The 19147-nt window shown below is 41.5% G+C and overlaps 1 pseudogene; it reads right to left on the bottom strand.

The window, feature by feature from the left end:
* Positions 1-7023: 7023 nt before the first annotated feature.
* LOC119523719 lies at positions 7024-15487 on the bottom strand (annotated as a pseudogene).
* Between the last annotated feature and the right edge of the window lie 3660 nt (positions 15488-19147).

Below are 19147 nucleotides of genomic sequence, written 5' to 3'. Positions count from 1 at the left end.
ATTCACCCAATGTCTCATTTATAGCCTTCATGTATTTTGTCATATCTTCCCTGAGTTCATTGATTTGATTTTTGAATTTATTTAGGAGATTTGTTTGATTATTAATTAGTTGTTTCAATTCCTGTATCTCAGTTGAAGTATTCATTTGTTCCTTTGGCTCATGCATAGTTTCATGTTTCCCAGTATGGCTGGTTATTTTTATCTCTCTAGGAATCTGATTTTCTTGTTTAGTTTATTCTGGAGCTCATTTTCACTGTTTAACCTATGGTTTTGTTTTTGGTTGGCTTTGTTCTCTATCTTTTGGCATTCAGATCAACTTTTTCTAGACCTCTACCATAGCTTCTGTTTAGTAGATCAGAATTTTTCAGGTATTGTTTTCTGGTTCTTGCCTTGCCTCTATGTAACCTTTTTGTGACAGGTTCTCCCAAGATATGATCAGCCCAGTCAGATTTTTCCAGTCCAGACAGGTGCAGGTCTCAGGAGGAGATTATAGAGTTTCCCTGAGAATGAGATTTCACAGGATGTCAGACCCTCCTGTGAAGCACCTGGACTCTGTGCTTTTCCTATCTTGTCTAGTAGGTGGTGCTTGTCAGCAAACAGTTTCCCAACACTGTAAAGAGGTGCCATAGGTGCCTTTAATTCTCTGCAGACACTTTCCTTGACAGAGACATGGCTGACTCAAGCTGGTTCCTGTTTTCCAGACCCTGGGCCCTGAAGTCTCTGAAAGAGTGCTGCCACTTGAACTGGGCCCCACCACTACTTGTCTTGGGGAAGTTATACCCTTTAGGGAATTGTCTCTTCCACTAGACTCATTGCTTTGTCTCTCAGACCTATCTCAGAAGAGCCCTTGCCTGGTCTGGTGGCCAATGACAGGTATCTAAGTCTTTCTGTAATGAGATACTTAGAATAGTTATTTCAAAAAAGAAGGAATAAAGAAATCCCTTTTCAAGACCTTTCTGCTGCCTTCAAGTTTCATCACTCCCAGTATGGACTATTTAAAGATATGTCCTTTAGGCTATTTTCTCTTTCACTTGAATAGTTACTCCCAGACAACTTTAGTTCTTAATTTCACCCTTGCCCAGGGCAGCACTGAAGTGGGAGCTGCGATGGGCTATTGAAAAGAAAAAAAAAGATAAAAAGTTGGAGAACAAGAGAGAAAAAGAAGAAAAAGAAAAACACTTTCAGAGCCAGACTCCAGGCCCCAGGTTGGGATCCAGAGCCCAAGTTGGTACCCGTCTGTATGTACCCCTTTTTCTTGGAGCCCAGCTCTTTTGAAGTTTTCTGAACACCTCCAACTCCAAAAGTTGCTGTTTTTCTTTTTGTCATTGTTGTGGTAAGCACTGCCTACTCTCTGCCAGATGGCTTCCTCCCAGCTCCTTTCTTGCCCACTCCTGGTTTACCTGTGCTTGGAGCTTTTATTCAGCTTTCAGAATTTGTTAATTAACTCTACAATTTGAACCATGTTGAGTGCCCCTCCTTGCTCTCAGCACAGATTATTTCTCTCTTCCAACAGGAACCAGCTCCAAGACAGTCTGCCAGTCTGAAAGGTAGGGGTGCCAGCCCCCTGGCCAGGGAATCTTAGTTTTTTGCTTTGACCACAGTTATTCCACCTATTCTGCATTGGTTTATGATGCATGACCAGTCACAGAAGTCCCTGAAATTGCTGTCCAATACAGTTCCTGGCTATTTACCAGCTGCCATAGAGGAGTGACTAGATTCCACCTCACCACTCTGCCTTCTTGCCCCCAACCCCATTTTTGAAAGAAACATCAGAATATAGAATCCTTGGTTGGCACTATTTCTCTTTTGGTATCTTAAATATATCATACTACTGCCTTCTCTCTTCCATGGTTTCTGCAAAAAAATTTGTACATACTCATCAAGCTTTCCTTTTTTATGATGGGTAGCTTTTCTCTTCCTATTTTCAGAATTCTCTCTTTATCTTCAACATTTGACAATTTGATCATTAAGGGTGTTGGAGTAGGTCTATTGGGATCTGTTCTGTTTGGGGTTCACAGGACTACTTGAATCTGTAATTTTATGTCTTTCAGAAGAGTTGGGAAATTTTCAGCGACTTTTTATTTCTATTATTCTTTCTGCCTCTTTTCCCTTCTCCTCTCCTTCTGAGACACACATAACATGTATATTTGTGCACTTTATCTTGTCACTCAGTTCCCAAAGACCCAGCTCATATTTTCCCATTCTTCTCCCTATCTCTTCCTTTGGGTGTAGGACTTCAGATATCCTGTAACCTAGTTCCCTAATACTTTCTTCTACCCCTTCAAATCAGTGTTGTAAGTCTCCATTGTGTTTTTCATCTCTTCTGTTGTGCCTTTCATTCTCATAAGTTCTGCCATTTATTTTCTCAAACTTTTGAGTTTCTCCTTGTTTGCCCAATGTCTGCTTTATATCTTTCATCTATTTTGCTATATCTTCACTGAGCTCATTGATTTGATTTTTGAACTCATTCGGTAGGTTTGTTTGATTATTAATTAGTTGTTTCAATTCCTGTATCTCAGTTGAAGTGTTAGTTTTTTCCTTTGGCTGATCCATATTTGGGTGTTTCCCAGTATGGCTGGATATTTTTAGCTGTCTAGGAATCTGCTTTTCTTGTTAAGTTTATTCTGGAGCTTATTTTCACTTTTTTACCTAGGGTTTTCTTGTTGGTTGGCTTTGATCTCTATCATTTGGCATTCAGTTCACCATATTGTAGACTTCTAGCATAGCTCATTTAGTTGATCAGAATTTTTCACCTCTTGTTTTTCTGGATCTTGCCCTGTGTCTATGTAACTTTTTTGAGAGGGTCTCCCCATATATGATTGACCCCAATCAGATCTTCCCAGTCCATACAGGCCAAGGTCTCAGGAGGAAGTTATGGAGTTTCCCTGAGAACAAGACCCCACAGGTTGTCAGACACTCCTGTGAAGTCTCTATGGTCTGTACTTTCTGTGTCATGCCTAGCAGGTAGTGCTTCTCAGTCCACAGCTCCCCATAATTGTAAAGAGGTGTCACAGGTAACTTTAACGCTCTGCAGACCCTCTCCTTTCCTGGGGCATGACTGACTCAAGCTGGATTCTGTTTCCCAGGCCCTTGGCTCTGAATTCTCTCAGAAAGGGCAGCCAGTTGAGCTGGATCCCAACCCCCTTGTGTTGGGGAAATTATTCCCTTTAAGGAATTGTATCTCCCACTAGACTCATTGCTTTGTCTCAGACCTATCTTAGGTCTTCCCTTGACTGGGTCCAGAGGCCAATTGCAAATATCTGAGGCTATCTGTAATGACCTACTTAGAATAGTTATTTCAGAAAAGAAAGGGAAAAAAGAAACTCCCTTTCAAGACCTTTCCCCCACCCCCAAGATTTGTCAGTCCTGGTTTGGAATATTTAAGGATATATTGTTAGGCTATTATCTCTTTCTCTTGAACAGTTACTCTCAGACAACTTTAATTCTTAATTCCACCCTTGCACAAAACATGTTGAAGTTGGAGCTTTGATGGGCTATTGAAAAGTAAAAAGTTAAAGAATCAGAGAGCAAGAGAGAAAAAAGAAGGGAGAAAAAAAAAACCCTTTCAGAGCTAGACCCCAGCTCCCCAGTATTGGGAACCAGAGCCTGAGTTTGTACCCATCTCTGTATGCCCATTTTTCATGGAGCCCAGCCCTTTTCCAGTATTCTGAACACCTCTAACTCTGAAAGTCTCTGTTTTTTTTTTGCCTTTGTCAGCCCTGCCTCTTCTCTACCAGACATATTCATCCCAGCTCCTTTCATGCCCACTCCTAGTTTATCTGTGCTTAGAGAATTTATTCTGCAGTCCAAATTTCTTAATGAATTATGCAGTTGGGGCCAGGTTGAGCTCCATTCCTTGCTCCCAGCACAGACTGTTTCCTTTTCCTGCAGTAACCAGCCCCAAGACAGTCTGCCATGTATTGGGGGCAGGGGAACCAGTCCCATGGCCGAGGAATCTTTCTTTGCTCTGATCCCAGCCAAACCACCCATTCTACATTGATGTACAATGCATGACTGTTCACAGAAGTCCCTGAAACTGCTGTTCCATACAGTTTCTGACCACTTACAAGCTTCCTTAGAAGAGTAACTAGAGTCCACTCCTCACCACTCTGCCATTTTGCCCAATCCTCTCTTCCTGATTTCTGAAGGAAAGTTTAGACAGATATAGAATTCTTGGTCAGCAGTTTTCTCTTTTGGTATCTTCAATATATCATACCACTGCCTTCTCATCTCCATGGTTTCTGCAGAGAAATCTGTACATAGTCTTAATGAGCTTCCTTTGTATGTGATAGATCACTTTTCTCTTGCTGCTTTCAGTATTCTCTTTGCCTTTGACATTTGATAATTTTATCAGTGAGTGTCTTGGAATTGGTCTATTGGGATCTATTCTGTTTGAGGTACACTAGACTTCTTGAATCTGTAATTTTATGTCTTTCATGTGAGTTCTGACATTTTCAGTATTTTTTTCTTCTATTCTTTCTACCTCCTTTCCCTTCTCTTCTCCTTCTGGGACACACATAACATGTATATTTCTGCACTTCATGTTGTCATTCAGTTCCCTAAGATCCAGCTCTTATTTTTCCATTCTTTTCCCTATCTGTTCCTTTGGGTGTAGGATTTCGGATGTACTGTCCTCTAGTTCACTAATCCTTTTTTCTGTCCCTTCATATTTGGTGTTGTAAATCTCCCTTGTGTTTTTCATCTCTTCTATTGTGCCTCTCATTCCCAAGTGTTCTGTCATTTATTTTCTCAAACTTTTGAGTTCCTCCTCATGTTCACCCAGTGTCTTCTTTACATCCTTCATGTATTTTAACATATCTTCTCTGAACTCACTGATTTGATTTTTGAATGGATTTAGGAGATTTGTTTGATTATTAAATAGTTGTTTCAGTTCCTGTATCTCAGTTGAAGTGTAAGTTATTTCTTTGGCTGGTCCATATTTTTGTATTTACTATTATGGCTTATTAGTTTTGGCTGTCTAAGCATCTGATTTTCTTGTTTAATTTATTCTGGAGCTCATTTTCAGCCTTTTACCTATGATTTTCTTGTTGGTTGGCTTTGTTTTCTATCCTTCAGCATTCAGTTCAACTTATTCTAGACCTCTAAACTAGCTTCTGTTTAGTTGACCAGAATTGTGCACCTCTTGTTTTTCTGGTTCTTGCCCTGACTCTATGTAATATTTTAGTGACAGAATCTTCTCAGATATATTGACCTCAATCACATTTTCCCTATCCAGACATGCCCTGGTCTTAGGAAGAGGCAATGGTATTTTCCTGAGAATGAGAACTCACAGGTTGTCAGACACTCCTGTGACACCTCTAGGCTTTGTTATTTTCCTACCCTGTAAAGCATGTGGTGCTTGTGATCTGCAGCTCCCAACCGGTGTAATGAGGTGTCACAGGTGCCTTTTATTCTCTGCAGATCTTGTCCCTGCCAAAGGCATGGCTGAATCAATGTCATTTTTGTTTTCCAGCCCTTGGACTCTGTGTTCTTTGAAGGAGGGCAGCACTTGAACTGGGCTTTGCACCACCACCCCTTGTCTTGTGGAAGTTATGGCCTTTAGGGAATTGTCTACCCCACTAGGTTTATTGCTTTGTCTCTCATACCTATCTTAAATCTGCCCTTGCCTGGATCCAGTTGCAATTGCAAATATCTGAGGCTTTCTGGTAACTAGCTAATTAGAATAGTTATTGCAAGAAATAAAACAAAAACAAAAGGAATCTCTTCTTCAAGGACTTTCCCCTACCCCCAAGTTTTGTCAGTCCCTGCATGAACCATTTAAATATATGCCCTTTAGGCTATTATCTCTTTCACTTGAATAGTTGTTACTCTCAGAGTACTTTCATTCTTAATTCTGCCCTTGCCTAGGGCAATGCTGAAGCAGGAGCTCTGATGGGCTAGGGACAATTAAAAAGATAAAGAGTCAGAAAGCAAGAAATAAAAATTGGGGGAAAAAAACCCTTTCAGAGCCAGACCACAGCTCCCCAGGTTTGGGAGCCAGAGCCTGAGTTGGCACTGTCTCTATGTGCCCCTTATTCTTAGAGTCCAGCCATTTTCCAGTATTTTGAACACCAACTCCAAAAGTCTCTGTTTTTGTTGTTGTTGTTGTCATCCCTGCCTCCTATCTGCTGGACAGATTCCTTCCAGCTCCTTGCATGCCCACTCCTGGTTTATCTGTTCTTGGAGCTTTCATTCAGCTGTCCAAATTTGTTAATTAATTCTGTAATTGGGGCTGGGTTGAGCCTCCCTCCATGCTCTTGTTTCTTTTTTCTCTCAGGGAACCAGCTCCAAGATAGTCTGCCCTGCCTGCCTGGGAGGGGAGAGTTAGGAGAAACTTAAAGTTTTTGCTGTGATCTCAGCCATTCCAGCCATTCCACATTGGTGTGCAATGCGTGACTGGTCACAGGTGTCCCTGAAATGGCTGTTGCATACAGTTCCTGCCTATTTACCAGCTGCCCTAGAGAAGTAACTAAATTCCACACCTCACCAACCTGCCATCTTGCCCCACCCTCTCTCCCTCATTTTTGAAGGAAAGTTAGCCAGATATAGTATTCTTGGTTTGCAGTTTTGGTCTTTTGGCAGATGGGGTAGAAAGTCATGTTGGCAGGGCCTTGTATTTCCAGTCAAGGTTCTTATAAAGAAGCCCTTGTCCAAAAGTGACAGGTAATACCCACAATCACTATGTGGGACTGAATCAGAGAAGCAAGGCAGGGCCAGGAAGATGTATTTTAACAACTCTCCAAAACCAGACATTTTCCATATTCTTTACCCCCTCCAGTAATGTGTAAAACTGCAAGGTGTGAATCACTGGAGGTGGATATCTGATATTTTTATTTTTGGGCAATGTAATTTCATTACATCTCACAATTTGCCTGGGAATAGAGAGGACAGTAGAGAACATGAGCATGGAAAGTAGTGAGGCTATCCAGCTGTGATAGATAGGAAGTGGCAAGGCAAAAATGGTGCCTTGTAACTTGGGTAGGCTTATGGCCAGCAGGCATTTTAGCCTGAGTTTATCTACTCTCAAGGGGAGGTTTCCATGGAATGGCAATGATTCCCCACAGGCCAGAAAACCCATCAATCCCACTCATATGGCAAATGACCAGAGAAGCAGCACTCTTCCTTCCCAAGTAAATCAGACTGAAGTAGGGCAGACAGGCCCACAGAGGGTAGCATGAGAAAAAGTGAAGGTGTGATACTTCTCTGTCACATCATAGAAGGATACCTCTCCATCATCATAGTCCAAGAAAATCCCCACATGCTACAGAGGTATCTGCAGGGGGAGGGCCATCACTGGGGTGGTAAGAGCCAAGTAGTCTTTCCCATACCACACAACACAGCCCCGAATCCATTCTGGGGGGCCAAGATTACTCCACCTTTTCTGCACACTGAGTCTTCACAGACACCTATGGTCCACTTGGCCTTACCTCCAAACTCTACCACCCAATAATGTACCCCAGTGATGAAGCATGGAAAGCCCAAGACACAGGGGAAAAGACTGAACCACTCAGGTTGTTAGGCAGGTCCTGCTGGAGGCAACTGTGCTGCACATGCCACAGATTATCACAGAAGATCAGGATGGGGTATGCCTTGTCTGGGTCCAGAGTTACATCCACTGAGCATAACTGAGCCTCTCTCAATCCTTGGATTTTCTCCATATCTGAATGCATTTTTTCTGTGAACTGCTTCAGACTCTCTGTGAAAGAAGGGAGCTGACTCCATCTCTCTGTTCCTGCAAGAAATTCTTTATTGGCTTTTTAGTACAGGATTATATAGCATAAGCATTCTTTGGACTATGTGATTGTTTTCCCATTTCCCCAGGAAACTGCATTTGTTCTAAAATCACAAGACTAGCATGTTTACAATTTTCAGGTGCAAGCTTGGGGACAATAACAATCTTGGGGAACAATCTCTTCTGAACTAGGTGGGAAAACAGAAACACAGAGGGAGCCCAGCATCATTCTCTAACTTAATTGCCTGCCTTCAGGCACACAATGCTTTGGTGCCTGCCTTCAGGCACACAATATTTTGGCCTTCTCCCAACCTTTTAGGAGGTGGCCTCCCTGACTAACTCACCAAGCCAGGGAAACTTCCATGCCTCCACATCTCCCCCCTTTTGATTATGATTACAATTTTGTGTAACAACATAAAGCTCATTAATAGGGATATCATGGGGGTCCTGAGAATGGGTGTGACATCTTCTTAGGCTGGTCCACCCACACCAGAGTACTAGAAGCAAAACATAAAACATAGCACTAAGTAAGAGCCATTTAGCTGGAGAAGGTAGAGAAAATATGTGACCCCAGGAGCTTGGGTTTAGCAACCGCAGATGATTTTGTAGAGTACTGATAGCATTGGTTTGCTCTTCATTGATTTGGATGGCATGGAGACTTTCTAAAATTTGTGTTTTTAGATTATCCACATTACTAGTTAAATTATCATGAAACACTCCCCATAATTGTTTTTTAACATCATTCCAAGTGTGGCATGTATTATTCCATTGCAAAGGGGTTATGCAGATGGACATCATCTGCCAATCACATTTCAAGGTAAGGCACTGGGCAAGAGCATCTTGCTGTTCACCTACAAATTCAGCTGCAGCCTCTAGGGCTTGAAATCAGGTTAGGATTTTCTGATCAATGCTTGGTTGGGTAATAAATTATTGACTAACATTTTCAATTGCAGAATTTACAAAGTGAGCTCTTTGCACAGTTTGGGTGATAGGTACTATAGATGCAGTAGTGGAGGCTAAAATTACAACAACAGATATAAGAACCAAATTAGATTAAATATGAAATGGGGGACACAAATTTTTGTAAAGCTTGCTCAAGAATTATGAGAGTGGCGGAGGAGCTAAGATGGCAGCATAGAGAGGAGTGGAAGACTGTTAGTCCCCCCTGGAACAATTCATAAATGACCAAAAAACTAGTAAATAACCTGGAATAACTGCAGGGAGACAAACATGACTGTCCACTCATCATCCACCAACCTGAATTGGGAGGAATGCCCAAGATCACAGCATAAAATCTGTAAGTAAAAACTGTGGATCCATGCTGAAAGCCAAGAGTTGACAGCCCCTCCCTCATGGAAGACTCATGGTGCTAGAGAGCAGCACTCTCTCAGCCCAGCTCCAACTGGGGTTTTAATATTAACTGCTCAATACAGACAGTGATACCTAACAAGCACACAGAGGTTTTTGGAGACAACTGACCTTGGGAGAGTTGGGGCACATATCTGTCTCAGGATGGGGACCCCAGAGCATCAAGTGCTATCTCTGGCTGTTGGGTGAATCAGGGACCTTTCTCTCCCTTTCTCTGTGAAGAAAACCTCAGCCATTTTCAGCCTGCAGCACTTTGCAGTAAAGAAAGCCTCAGCCATTTTAAAATGAAAACACTTTGATCAGCAGAGTCAGAGAAACAAAGAACTTATTGATATGCGATGACCTTTCTGGAGAGGGCATAGCTTCCCAAGAGGAAAGGGAGGGGCCCAGTTCTACTGCCTGCCTTACCAGAACCAGACCCCAAAGGCTGGGGGAGGAGAGCCACAGGCCACACCCCCTTACACCAGCCAGTGACAGGCTGACGGGTGCTCCTGCCTGGAAGAAAAGCACAGGTGTGTCAATCCTCTAAGAAAAACCATTAGGGAAACTGGATACTGAATATTTCTTCTTTCTGTGACCTGAGTCTCTTCTCATCTGGGAAAACCCAATTGGGGTGGCCTGGGAGGTCAGATGCCTAGACAACAGAAAACTACAACCTACACTAAGAAAAATGAAGCTATGGCCCAGTCAAAGGAACAAACATGCACTTCAAGTGAGATACAGGAATGTAAACAACTAATGTTAAATCAATTCAAAAAGTTTAGAGAAGATTTCACAAAAGAGATAGAGGCTATAAAGAAAACACTGGGCATGCATAAGGCAGAAATCGAAAGTTCAAAAAAACAACTAGCAGAATCTGTGGAAATGAAAGGCACAACACAAGAGACAAAAGACACAATGGAAACATAAAACAGCAGATCTCAAGAGGTAGAAGAAAACACTCAGGAACTGGAGAACAAAACACCTGAAAGCCTACACGCAAAAGAGCAGATGGAGAAAAGAATGAAAAAATAAGAGCAACATCTCTGGGAAATTAAGGATGGAACAAAGTACAAGAATGTACATATCATTGGTGTCCCAGAAGGAGAAGAGGAGGGAAAAGGGACAGAAGCAATAACAGAGGAAATAATCAATGAAAATTTCCCATCTCTTATGAAAGACATAAAATTACAGATCCAAGAAGCTCAGCATACTCCAAACCGAATAGATCTGAACAGGCCTAGGTGAAGACACTTAATAATCAGATTATCAAATGTCAAAGACAAAGAGAGAAGCCTGAAAGCAGCAAGAGAAAAGCAATCCATCACATACAAAGGAAGCTTCATAAGACTATGTGTGGATCTCTCAGCAGAAACCATGGAAGCAAGAAGGAAGTGATGTGATATATTTAAGATACTGAAAGAGAAAAACTGCCAACCAAGAATCCTATATCCAGCAAAGCTGTCCTTCAAATATGAGGGAGGGCTCAAAATATTTTCTGACAAACAGACAATGAGAGACTATGTGAACAAGACACCCGCCCTACAGGAAATACTAAAGGGAGCACTACAGAGTGATAGGAGAAGACAGGAGTGCATGGTTTGGAACACAATTTTGGGAGATAGTAGCACAGCAATGTAAGTACACTGAACAAAGATAACTACGAATACAGTTGAGAGAGGAAGGTTGGGAGCATGTGAGACACCAGAAGAAAGGAGGAAAGATAAAGACTGGGACTGTGTAACTTGGTGTAATCTAGAGTGTTCAACAATTGTGATAAAATGTACAAACATGTTTTTTTATGAGGGAGAACAAGCAAATGTCAACCTTGCGAGGTGTTAAAAATGGGGAGGCACTGGGGGAGGGATGTAATCAATGTAAACTAGAGACTGTAACTAACAGAATCATCATATTATGCTTCCTTTAATGTAACAAAGGTGATATACCAAGATAAATGCAGATAAGAGGGGGAATAGGGGAGACATGTTAGACACTTGACATTGGTGGTGTTGTCTGGCTCTTTACTCTACTTTGATTTAAGGTTATTTTTCCTTTTGTTGCTTCCTAGCTATCATTTCTTTTTCCTCTATCTTTTGCCTCTCTACCTTCTTTGACTCTCCCTACCATCTTGTGGAAGAAATGTAGATGCCCTTATATAAATAGTGGTGAAGGTGGTGAACACATAAATATGTGACCATACAGAGAACCAGCAATTGTTTACTTAGAATGGAATGTATGGTGTGTGAACAAAACCATCTTAAAAAAAAATGGGTTGATGACAAAACCTTGAGGGCAATATACTGAGTGAAATAAACCAGACACATAAGGACAAATATTACAGGGTGTCACTGATAGGAACAAATTATAATATGTAAACTCATAGACATGAAATATAAGGTACCAAGATATAGGATGAGGCTTAAGAATGGGGAGCGGTTGCTTAGTATGAGCAGAATGTTCAACTAGGATGAACTTAAATGTTTGGAAATGAGCAGAGGTGTCAGTAGCAAGATGTGAGAATAACAATGCTGAATGGTGTGTGAATGAGGTGGAAAGGGGAAGCTCAGAGTCATATATGTCACCAGAAGGAAAGTTAGAGGTCAAAAGATGGGAATGTATAAAACTGAATCCTATGGTGGGCAATGTCCATGATTAACTGTACAAATATTAGAAATCTCTTTCATGAACCAGAACAAATGTATGAAAATACAATTAGAAGTTAACGATAGGGGGCATATAGGGAAGAAATATATACCTATTGCAAACTTTATACTACAGTTAGTAGTATTTCAACATTCTTTCATAAACAGTAACAAATGTACTCTACAAACACTATGAGTCATCAATTGAGGGGGGTTGGTTGGGGATATGGGAGGATTTGAGTTTCCTTTTCTTTTCTTTTTTTTTTTTTCTTTTTTCATCTTTCACTTTATTTCTTGTCTGGAGTAATGAAAAGGTTCTAAAAATTGAACAAAAATTAAGTGTGGTGATGGATGCACAGCTGTGTGAGGGTGCTGGGGGCAACTGATTATGCACTTTGGATCTTTGGATGATTGTATGGTATCTGTACAATCCCAATAAAAATTAAAAAGAAAAAAAAAGAATTATGAGACTGGAGGAAGATTGCCACTCTCGGGTTAAATTTACGGGAAGGAACACTTCAGCTTGTCTTTTTAAAGACTAATATACTTTTTATATTCTTTTCAGTTATGTTAGTATTTGAGATACAGGAAGTGAAATAAGAATTGTTTCCTGAAAATGTGATATTTTAATAATTGGAATAGGTGATATTTATAGAATCACTAATTAAGAATACATAAGGATGGGTGGTTCAGACTAGGGCATCAAGGGTACAGTTGCAAGTAAAAGTGATGTTTGTGTGCTTAGAGGAGTTATATATACCATGCCATATGAGTGCCCTGTGGAAGACATGTCCTAACTGCCACACAGTATGCTGTGGCAGTCAGGAGTTGAGTTGAGGGGCAGGAAGGCTTAATGAGCCATTGGTCCAAATGATAGGCTTGGGGGAGTTTGCCACAAGGGCAGAGTGATTTCTGACCCAATGAACTAATTGTGTGTGGTTGCCAGACATAAGACGTCCGACGGGGCTCCAATCAGTAATAGAGTGGTTATGAATGAAAAGGACATGGGGATTTTTGCCACTGCATGCATCCCAATCGAGGGATGCATCTGTGGGTTTATATTTATTGTGTCCAGAAGCACAAGGGGGATCTGGAGCAGGCACAGAAACATTATCCCGGCTAGTTTCGTTTCCATAAGCAAGGCTCCCTGCGGATATGAAAGTGAGTGTCTAGGAGGCATTATGTAGCCAGACATGGTTATGGGGTTTGATGCAATATTCACTGGTTAAAGATACACAAAGGGGAAGATGAGAGGAGGTGAAAGATAACTATTGTTAGCTAAGATCCATTGACTGCCATTAATCAGGGGACCGCTAGGTGGCACACGTACTCCACCTAGCCAGGTGGTAGCATTGTGGGAAAGAGGGAACGGGGAATCCATCCAAGTTACTGGGTGGAAGAGAGGGGGATCTAAAATGTGTGCCCAATATAGGTGGGCAGAGACACACAGGGATAGAAAGGAGAACAAGGAAAGGAAGATTAAGGTTACTGCGCTCTGGCAATGGATAGTAGAAACCATTGCCAGAAACAGTGTTTCTGGAGTCACAGGGGTGCCGGTTTGTCAGAGCACCACCTCAGCCTTTTGAGTGGTTTTCTTCAGGACTCCCCATGTCATTAATGGGGTCTGCTGAGGTTGAAACACAAGCATATCCCTGTCCCCAGGGGGTTAAAACAAAACTTTCAGACAAAGCTTTTAATAGCCCTTTAGTAAACAGACTTGCAGCACCATTTTCCGAATGCTCTTTTTGAGTTCTTTGTAAGTCTGATAAGTTAATGGCTTAAAAACTCTTTGATTTTGCTGGTTAAGCATGACAGGACAAATAAGATCACCAGCCAATGCTGCTTCATGCAAACAGCACTGTAAAACTGGTGTGGCACCTCCAGGGAGAGGAATTGGCAGTGGTGGTAAAGGAGGAGGAAGAGAGGGCCAGGTCATAGTTGTTCATCTGCCACCCTTATCAGCTGTTGGTAGGAGAGCCGAGGGCTCAGGAGGTGGAAGACCCTCATCAGAGACAGCTGTGGTTTTCCTTTTAGGTACCTCAGTTTCAGAAAGCTCAGTTCCGGCAATATGAAGAGGGGCCAGGGCAGTGCGAACAAGAGCCCATGTGGTAAATGTTTTAGAGGAGATTTTTTGTCCTTGCTCAAAATCACGTTTTAAATTCCTTCCAATTCATTCCCAGACACCTATATCTAATGTGCCCTCATCAGGAAACCAAGGGTTATGCTAAACTACATCATGCAAAAAAGAGTGCAAATTATCTTCTGAAACAGAAGCTCCGCTAGCCTGCAGCAGCCGTTGCAAAGTTAAAACATACTGGCACTGGGGAACAGTGAGAGACTGACCCATAATTGTTGAGTGGCTGAAACTACTGAACCACCGTGAAACAAAATTGCTTGTCCTTGCTGCACAGCTTCCAAACTTTGTGGTCAGGCTTGGAATCCCTCACACGGGGCACCAATTGTGAAAGAAGGGAGCCAACTCCATCTCTCTGTTCCTGCAAGTTCTTTATTGGCTTTTTAGTACAGGATTATATAGCATAAGCATTCTTTGGACTACGTGATTGTTTTCCCATTTCCCCAGGGAACTGCATTTGTTCTAAAATCACAAGACTAGCATGTTTACAATTTTTGGGTGCAAGCTTGAGGACAATAACAATCTTAGGGAACAATCTCTTCTAAACTAGGTGGGAAAACAAATACGGAGGGAGCCCGGCATCATTCTCTAACTTAATTGCCTGCCTTCAGGCATACAGTGCTTTGGTGCCTGCCTTCAGGCACACAATCCTTTGGCCTTCTCCCAGCCTTTTAGGAGGCAGCCTCCCTGACTAACTCGCCAAGCCAGGGAACCGTCCGTGTCTCCACAATTCTCAGTCAAGAACAGACATTTTTGGGCAAAAATGTGGATTTTCTCTTGCAAATCCAAGGTGTGATCCAGGGTTCAGGAATTCTGATTCTTTCAACCCTGCTTAATGTGTCCCCGATATCCTGCAGTAGCTCCCTGGTGCGCCCCTGCTGCTTCTCCTCCAGCTAAGTGATCAGGCCACTGAGGTAGGAAATGTTGCAGGAGAACTGGGTGATGGTGCCATTGATGCTGTTGTAGATGGCCAAGTCTAGCTCCTTGAAGCAGGCTGGGAGGCGATACTCATGCTCCTTCAGGGAATGATACAGCTGCTCAAACTCCCAATCTTCTCCCTCTCCAAGTCAGTCAGGCTGAAGAGTTCAGCTTGTGCCTTCTCCCCTTGTGCCCACCGCCTCTTCTTTAAGTCTTTCACTCTTTTTAGGTAGTTCAATTGGTTCTGGATTTGCTCCTTGAAGCCCTCCATCACCTCCTCCAGCGGCAGCACTCTGTGGCCACAATGCTCATGGGGGTGGTGGCACACCACGCAGATGGGCATCTGGTCCCTCTCATTACAGCTTCAGGGGCTCGCGGTGCTTCTTGCATAAGCTCATCTGGCAGCCGGGCCCAGACAGCTGCTGGGTGTGCAGCTGCTTCACCAACTGGGTCACGTTGGTCAGGTGTCGGTTGGGCCGTATGTACCACTGCCAGAAGGTATCCCAGCACTGCGGACTCGACATATTGGTATCGGCCACGTCCCACAGCGAGTGAGGCACACGCAAGAGATGTGGTTGTAGTCGAACCTCACGGGCTCGGCAAAGTACTGCAGGCACATGACGCAGGTAGTCTCCTGCTGCAGGCACTCCGCCACGCACACGGAGGCCATGGCGCGGGCCCGCAGGGGTGCACTAGCATGGACCCTAGCGCCGAGGTCTGTGCAGAGACGGTTTGCTTCTCTAGGGCGGCGGCGGGATGCCAGAGAGCCACAGAGGGCGGCGCCTCCGAGGCAGGGACTCTGGCCGCGCCCGCGCGCCGCAGTCTTGGGTGGCCGGGTCGCTTCCTATGGCCGCGGCGCCCCGTTGAGTTAGCATGGGGATACAGCGTCCCCTCGGAGCCCCGCCGTGACTCGAGAGGGTCGGAAAGGGGCCGGAGCTGGTCGGGCTCGCTGGCACACGCACGCAGAGCGCCCAGGACAGCGTTTTTTGCCCATTTCTTAACTGGTTTGCCTTTTTGTTTTTGAGTTGTAGGGTTACTTTATATATTCTAGATATTATGCTCTTATCAGATATGTGGTTTCCAAACATTCCCTCCCATTGAGTAGGTTCACATTTCCTTTCCGTGACAAAGTCTTTTGATGCACAAAATTTTTAATTTTCAGGGAGTCCCATTTATCTACTTTGTCTTTTGTTTCTCTTGTTTTTGGTAGAAAGTATAAGAAAACATTGTTTAACACAAGATCCTGAGGATGCTTCCCACACTTTTTGCTGGGGGTTTTTACAGTCCTGTTTCTTATCTTTAAGTTCTTTGATTGATTTTGAGTTCATTTTTGCACCTAGTGTGAAACGGGGGACCTCTCATTCTTCTGTATATGAATATCCAGTTCTCCCAGCACCATTGGTTGAAGAGAGTTTTGGAGTTATCTGCATACATCCTTGGTTAAATGTTTTTCATAGGCATTTAATTCTTTTAGTTGCTACTGTAAATGGAATTTTTTTCTTGATTCCCTCCTCAGAATTCTCATTTGCCAGTGTATGGGAACACTACTAATTTTTTCATGCTTATTTTGTATCCCACCACTTTGCCGAACTCCTTTATTAGCTCTAGTAGCATTGTTGTATTTATTTTTTGGAATTTCTGTATGTAGGAGCATGTCATCTGCTTTCTAGTTTGGGATTTTTTTATTTCTTTTTCTTTCCTAACTGCTCTAGGTAGAACTTACATCACAATGTTGAATAACAGTGGTGATAGTGGGCATTCTTGTCTTGTTCCAGATTTTACAGGGAAAGCTTTTGGACTTTCACTATTGAGCACAAAGTCAATTGTAGGTTTTTCATATATACCCTTTATCTTGTTGAGGAGGTTTCCTTCTATACCTGTCTACTGAAGTTTTTTTTTTTGTTGTTGTTTGTTTGTTTGTTTGTTTTAATCAAGAAGGGATGTTGAATCTTGTTAACTGCCTTTTCTATGTCAGTTGATATGATCATGTGGTTTTTCTCCTTTGATTTGTTAATGTGGTGGTTTACATGAATTGATATTCTTGTGTTGAGCCACTCTTGCATACCTAGGATAAAACTCACTTTATCATGGTTTATAATTCTTTTCATGTGCTGTTGGATTCGATCTGCAATTGTTTTGTTGAGGATTTTTGCATCTATATTCATCAGAGACATTGGTCTTTAGTTTTCTTGTAGTATCTTTCTCTGGCTTTTTTATTAGGGTGATGTTGGCTTCTTAAAATGTGTTAAGTAGTGTTCCCTCCTCTTAAATTTGTTTGGAAGAGTGTGCCCAGAATTGCTATTAATTCTTCTTGGAATGATTAGTAAAATCCACCTGTGAAGTCATCTGGTCCTGGGCTTTGTTGGGAGTTTTTTGATGGCTTGTTCAATCTCTTTCCTTATAATTTGTCTGTTGAGGTCTTATACCTCTTCTAGTGTCAGTTTAGATTGTTCATATGTTTCTAGAAATTTTCCCGTTTCATCTAAGATGTCTAAGTTGTTGGCATACAGCTATTCATAGTATCCTCTTATGTTTTCTTTTTTTTATTTCTGTGGAGTCAATAGTAACGTCTCCATTCCCATTTCTGATTTTATTTATTTGAATCTTCTCTCTTTTATCCTTTGTCAGTCTGCTAAGGGTTAGTCAATTTTATCGACCTTCTCAAAGAACCAACTTTTGGTTTTGTTAATTCTATTGATTTTTATTCTCAATTTCATTTATTTCTGCTCTAATCTTCATTTCTTTCCTTCTAATTTCTTTGGGATTAGTTTGCTCTTCTCTTTGTAGTTCCCCCAGGTGTGCAGTTAGGTCTTTGATTTTTGTTCTGTCTTCTTTTATAATGTAGGCATTTAGGGCTATACATTTCCCGTTCATCACTGCCTTTGCTGCATCCCTTAAGTTTTGATATGTTGGGTTCTCTTTTTTTATTCTCCTCAAATATATCCTGATTTCTCCTGCATTTTTTTCTTTGACCCACTGTTTGTTTAAGGGTGTGTTGTTCAACTTCCATATATTTGTGAACTTTCCAGTTGTCTGCCTGTTATTAATTTCCAGCTTCATTCCATTATGGCCAGAGAGTGCTTTTTATAATTTCAGTCATTTAAAATTTATTAAGACTTATTTTGTGATCAAACATGTGGTCTATCCTGGAGAATGATCCATGATCTATTGAGAAGAATGATCCATGATTTATGCTGCTTTGGTGTGCAGTGTTCTATATATGTCTGTTGGGTCTAGTTCACTTATCATATTCAAGTTCTGTTTCCTTATTGATCCTCTGTCTAGATTTATATCTGCTCATCTCCTACTGTTGTTGTAGAGACATCTATTTCTCCCTTCAGTTTTGTCAGTGTTTGCCCCATCTATTTTGGAGCACCATGGTTAGGTGCATAAATATTTATGGTTGTCATTTCTTCTTGGTGAATTGTGCCTCTTATTAATATATAGTGTCCTTCTTTGTCTGTTTTAACAACTTTTGACTTAAAATATAATTTATCTGATATTAGTATTGGTACCCCAGCTCTTTTTTGGTTACTATTTTGTGTGGAATATCTTTGTCCAACCTTTCATTTTTAACCTATTTGTGCCTTTGTGTCTAAGGTGAATTTCTTTTAAACAGCATATAATTGAGTCATGCTTTTATTATCCATTTTGCTACTCTGTGTCTTTTGATTGGGAAGTTTACTCCATTAACATTCAGCATTATTACTGTAATGGTAGTACTTACTTCAGCCATTTTGGACTTTCATTTTTATATGTCATTCCTTTATTTGTCTCTCTTTTCCTTTACTGCACCCCTTTACTATATAGTTGATGTTTGGTGATGTATCTGACAGATCCCTTCATCATTTTTGTTTCTGTATACTTTTAAAATACTTTCTTGTGTTTACCTGGGGTTATATTATACAACCTACAACTATAACCCACTAATTCAAAAAGATTCCAACTTAGCCTCAATAGCGCATATGTTTTCTGCCCCAATATCCCTATTATTTTCCTCTTTATGCCATTTTTATCCCCCTTTACCACTTTATATTTGCATGCCCATTATCATGGAATATACCTTTTTTTAATTGTATTTTGACTCTTACAGGAGTTAAAGTGTAGAGTTGTATATTAGGAAACAGTACTATTGGGTTGTGCATTTAACCTTTTAGTTACCCTTATTGAAGATCTTCATTTCTTCACACTACTTCAAACACTCTCCTGTCTTTATCTTTCAACCTGAAGAACTCCCTTTAGTAATTCTCATAGAACAGTTCTCTTGCTGATTAACTTTCTCCATTTCTGCTTATCTGTGAATATTTTAAACTCTCCCTCATTTTCAAAGGATAGTTTTGCTAGATAAAGAATTTAGGGCCAGCAGTTTTTCTC

Source organism: Choloepus didactylus, chromosome X (genome assembly GCF_015220235.1).
Source record: "Choloepus didactylus isolate mChoDid1 chromosome X, mChoDid1.pri, whole genome shotgun sequence".
Classification (NCBI taxonomy): Eukaryota; Metazoa; Chordata; class Mammalia; order Pilosa; family Megalonychidae; genus Choloepus; species Choloepus didactylus.
Note: the sequence above shows the minus strand (reverse complement) of the source record. Positions and strands in the feature narration are given on the sequence as shown.